This window comes from Mercenaria mercenaria, chromosome 11 (assembly GCF_021730395.1).
Source record: "Mercenaria mercenaria strain notata chromosome 11, MADL_Memer_1, whole genome shotgun sequence".
NCBI lineage: Eukaryota > Metazoa > Mollusca > Bivalvia > Venerida > Veneridae > Mercenaria > Mercenaria mercenaria.
The window spans coordinates 12,621,497-12,627,538 of NC_069371.1; positions in this window are offsets into that span (position 1 = coordinate 12,621,497).

Sequence of the window (6,042 nt, forward strand, 5' to 3'; positions counted from 1 at the left end):
ACTTATTAGTGCTAAGTAAAACCTTAGAAAAAGAAATTTCCCGCTTAAAGCGGCTGTAAGAATTGCAAACGTACTAGTAAACGTGGTTTATGTTAACGTACCATGAGCCACTAACACATATCAGCTACCTATTTCGTACTATACTACTTGTTTGTATGTTTTCTTCCAGAATTTGAAGGAAAATTATGTAAAATGCAAAACACTGCAGGCATAATTTCTTTCTGAAAGCTTTCATTTTTGTTTGAAATGCATATGTATTGTATGGATTCTTTTTTTATTTTAACAGCTTTTGGCTGGCTTCTGTCAATAAATACAGGCATTTGTAAATTTGATATATATAATGCAGCAGTGTCTATGACAAGATCTTGAAGTAATGTCAATCAAAACTTTCAGGATTGCCCTGGTGGACTATAATATTGTGTTAGTAAAATGCAAACAGCATTAAATGCCGTTCAGGTTTGATAATATTGGCAGATGATGCTGTTTCTATGTTGCTTGCAGCTTTCCCATTTCTTTAAGTTAATGTTACAATGTTAATGTAACACTTTGATATTTTGTCGGTAAATCTTTTGAGTGAAACTCATTAAGATAGCATTTTTACACGGCAGAATGTGATGCGATAAACAAAGTTTGAAAATATAAAGAATAATCACCCTTTAAGTTAGCTATACAGTTTAAGCATAAGGTGTCGCGGGGTCCGAAGATGTATTCTCCTTGTTTATTTTCCATTTTTATTGACACGGACGTTTTGTTCAATGTCAACTCTGATCCATGTGTGAAATAGACTTTAATACGAAGGCTCTTAAATAGATACATGTACATTCATTTCCGTGAGAGAAATGAAAAATGAATTATTCAATATTTGATTTTATATTATATGTATCAAATATAGATAAAACGATTAGATTTCCTTCTCGCGTTATGAAATACAGTGTTCTTAAAAATGACGGACAGTGGAATCTTAAATATTGAGAAATATTAAATTCGCAAGATGTTTGTCTTACAAATTTTGACAGAATCTTTTGGCTTGTTTTAAAGGTCATAGAACGTCAAAACACGATATCATGGGCCAAGTTAGTGCATAAGACGTGCACATTTTCCATTATTGCTACTGTTTTTACTATGAATTTCCACTATTTCGGTGATAATTATGAAATATATAACTTTGTGTAGTTTCACGAAATTTGAGGCATGAAAAAATAAGAATATTGTTATTTCTACAGAAAGAGATAAGATTATGGTGTGCGTTGACATTGTATTGATATAAGGTTATCTTTCTAAATCTTTCGTTTTTAAACATACATTTTTCATTCACCAGACAATCTCAAAGTTAAAAAATCAACTAAGTGCATTTCATCAAAACTATATTCAATTTCTAACATTTGAAGAGATCTTTTGAAAGTAAACCATCTCACCAACATAGTTCACCATTTTAGTTGCTATGTCAGTAATTGCGAACATAAGGACTATCTAAAATTATTTTATTTCATTGAATGTATCTCATCCTTACTCTCATAATGTTTACATTTTAATCAACCTTTTTGAAAGTATAAACGTTGATATATATTTCAAGGACCAACACATGTTGTAGGACATACTTTTGATGTTCTTATCACAAGAGAAACTGAAAATATTGTATCAAATATAGAAGTTACTGACCCAGGACTCCCTGATTCTGATGGGAAGATATCACGTGACCATTTCGCTGTGATATTTCATATTCAAGCAGAAAAACCTGCTCCAATAAAGAAAACTGTGACCTTCCGAAAGTTGAGATCCATTGACATTGAATCATTTAAAAACGAAATAAAATCTTTGGAGATTCTTGACATGAACACGTTAATTTCTGATGTTGACAAGCACGTGGAATCACTAAACAACAGTTTGATATCACTTGTTGACCAGCACGCCCCTTTGCTTACTAAAACAATAGTCCTTAGACCAACTTGTCCATGGTATAATGAAGAACTACACGAAGTCAAACATTTGAAACGGAAACTTGAACGCAAAAACAAATCTGACAGTGGATCATTGGATGTACAGAAGTCACTGTGCTTCTGTGATTAAATTGCTGAAACAAACACGTGTAAATTTCTATTCTGAAAAGATAGAGTCCTGCGGACGAGATCAGAAAACTTTAAACAAAGTGACAAAGAATCTTCTTGGTAGAGTCGATGAGGCCGTGCTGCCAACATCTTCCTCTTCCAAAGAAGCGCAAACTTTCAGCGATTTCTTCATCGATAAAATTGATGGAATAAGAAATAAAATTAAGTCAGAAACAGAATTACAAACCGGTGTTACCATCGAGGAAATTTCGAACACGCAAATAGATAAACTTGTTGAATTCACTCTCCAGTCTCACAGGATGAAGTGAAAAAAGTTATTTCAAAATCTGCAAGTAAATCGGTTGAGCTAGATCCACTTCCAACATGGCTTTTGAAAGAATGCTTAGAAGAACTGCTACCATTTTTCACTAAAATAATCAATTATTCTTTGGAGAAAGCATATGTACCTAAATACTTCAAAAGTTCGTTGATCAGACCACTCATCAAAAAGTCAGATCTAGATGCAAATGTTCTAAAGAACTACAAACCTGTATCTAATTTACCGTACGTGTCTAAAATACTTGAAAAGGTAGTCGATGCTCGTTTTGAACAGACTCCACGAAGAACACCAGTCTGCATACAGAAAATTTCACTCCACTGAGACTGCATTACTGAAGGTTCAAAATGACATTCTCAACTCCCTTGACTAAAATGATGTAACAATGTTAGTGATGCTTGACCGTTCGGCTGCTTTCGATACCATCGACCACAAAACACTATTGCACCGCCTCCATTATTGGTATCGCAGGGAAACCACTTGAATGGATAACTTCATATCTGAGCGACCAGTACCAAACAGTGACCATAGATAGTGAATTGTCAAAACCAGGGCAAATGACATACAGTTGGTACAATATGCAAGAAACATGGACTAAATCATCATTTTTACGCCGACGATGGGCAGCTTTATTTTTTTTTCAAACCAACAAATCCGGTCTCTCAAAAGGATGCTTTACGCTGTGTTGAAAACTGTCTCGTAGAAATCGTATCTTGGATGAACAGCAACATGTTGAAAATCAATGCCGATAAAACTGAAGTCATTGTATTTACCTCTCAAAGAAACGAAAAACATGTTGAATCGGTTACTGTGAAAATTGGAGAAGGGAACATTAAACCATCTAAATGTGTAAGGAATCTTGGTGCCTTTCTAGACTCCAAAATGAGCATAGAAAAACATATTAACTCAGTTTGTAGATCAGGGTACGGACAGCTACGTCAAATAGGCCACATCAGGAAATATCTAAATACAAATGCTACAAAAGCTCTAGTAAATTCGCTCGTGACTTCACGCCTTGATTATTGCAATGCGCTCTTGTGTGGTGTTCCGAAGGTCTTGCTAAATAGACTTCAAAACAACTTCCGAAGGTCTTGCTAAATAGACTTCAAAACACTGCAGCTCGAATTATAACGAGAATATCGCGTTATGATCACATTACGCCGGTATTAAAAGAACTGCATTGGATACCAGTTATTCATAGAGTTTACTTTAAGATTCTAGTTCACACATACAAAGCATTGCATGATCAACACCGATCTATGTTAAGACTTGCTGGAACTCTATCAGCCAGCAAGAAATTTGAGATACAAGAACAAATCAAAACAACCAGTTGTTCAAAAAGCAAAACTGTGAGGTACGGTGATCGTAGTTATACATCAGCTGCACCGAAGTTATGGAATGCTCTTCCGGCTACCATTAGAGACGCTAAAAGCTTGGATGCTTTCAAACGATCATTGAAAACACACTTTTTCTTCAAGGTCTATTGAAACTCACTTTGAACTGAAAAACAAGCTTTGCAATGGAAATTATTTCCTAATGTTAATTGTTCTTTAAAATATCTAGTACAATTAAAATGTAGAGTAAAACCTGATTCAGGCTAAACACCTTTTATTGTTGATATATTTTTTGTGTTGTATTGTATGTCCATATCATTCTGTGATATGTAGTTTGTACAGCGCTTTTGAACGTTTATTTTATAGATGAAAAAAGCGCTATAAAAATCTGGTAAATAATAATAATAATAATAATAATAATAATAAGATTTCTGGTCGTAGATCATTTGAAAGACTAATGTTATTTTTCGGTGTTAGTGTACTTTCTTTGTTTTTAAAGTGTCACCAAGGTCAAATGGTTTCGATCTCATTAGATATTTTATTTCAATTTTGATACTGTTGTTTCGAAATGGAACAGAAAGAATATATGAACAAAGACCAGAGTAATCGGATGGGAAGCGAAACAAAAATCGAGTGCTGAATTTTCAGAACAAAATAATACAAATATTGTATTGATACTGTCAATGATAGTGCTTCAGTTGTACTACTTATTGAAACTACATAAAGTATGACCAACAATAAAAAGAGGCGTGCTTGTTTCCATCGTAACTATATCGAAATTAGTATTTTTTGAAGAGCCGGCATCTTCATATAGTAATTTAAATATATTTTAACTCGATAAAGTATTAAAATATAAACTACATAAAGAGAAAATAGAAACAAAGTTAATTGAAAGTTCTTCATAATACACGAGTTAGAATCCTGCAGGTCTGTTTTGTCACTGCAAGTTAACGTGCTCTATACAGGTATAACGTGACACTAATTAAATAGGGGTGTTTATAGTCGCTGTCTTTAAATCACTTGCCCCTCACCGATCATGACCGATGTGGTTTCGAGAAGAATTCTTCAAGTGAGGCAGTCATCCAGCTGGCTTATGGAAGGTAGGCGGTTCTACCCAGGAGCCCGTCTATAATGAAGTAATACCAGGAGGGGCACCTCAGGTCTCCCTTCATCATGAATAGCTAGGCCATATTACCTATAATTGCGTCGATGTAACGTAAAACCCGACAAAAACTAAAAAAGGTATTTAGATGTCACCAGATAACCAGATAACCAAATGGTATAAAATAAAAATATGATAAAGTGATTTGTCAATAGTATTGATATCATCCCATTTCTTTGGGAGAGTGAGCATAATATGACTCATGAAGAAAGGTGCATTTTCAATCATTACTTAATGTGTGTGTATAGATCTGAGTCCTGTATGATGGCTGATGTGTGCGTTCTCTAACAATTTACGTTTTAACCATAGATTCTACTGTCTGTTTTTTTTTTTTGTTGTTGTTGTTTTAAGTGAAATGCACAATCCTCACACTCATCACTAGCAGTGGCTAAAACGTCTATAAAGGGAGTCATGCGAATATTTGGCGTCACAATTAACGTCATAATGGACACCATAATGTTCTCTCACCAGTTCATGCTTTAACCGTTGCTTGCGTCAAAATATACAATGATTGACTGCCATCTTTATTAAACATGACTAAAAACTAACCATGTTAGAATTCTGGACAAACAACGGGTGAGTGGCGGATAGGTTAGAGCACATAATGACGTCAGTTATGACGTCCAATTGCCGCATGACGCCAAGGTCATTACTGTCCGCATGAATAACGTTCAACATAATATTTATTATAATAACTCAATGAGTATTTTTGAAAATAAACGATGCCTTCTTGTAATTTATTGTGTGATTCACCACGGTTCATAGTTCTGATGCTTGGACATTTAAGCGGTCGAGCTAACACCTTCATGTGTAGTAAAGAGAACTAACTAGTTTATTTTTATTCACTTTCTGCACCATTTGGACCGCTGTGTGGTACATTAAAGGACTCAGAAACCGACACCTAGAGAAAATGCTTCGCAAAAACGAAAACGAATGTTTGTAAAATACTGATAATTTTCGTACATCAATATTTTCTGAAACAAAAAATTATTAAGCAGGGTAACTACTTTACAATATCGTGTCTGAGTTCCCATGGAATATACCATGTTCACGCTCAGTCTTTACTCCTTTACGATTTTATCTCGAATCATTATGTAATGATATTCTTTGAAAATGCTCCCTTAATGTTCATGTTGTTCTCCACCATACACTTAATAAACCCCG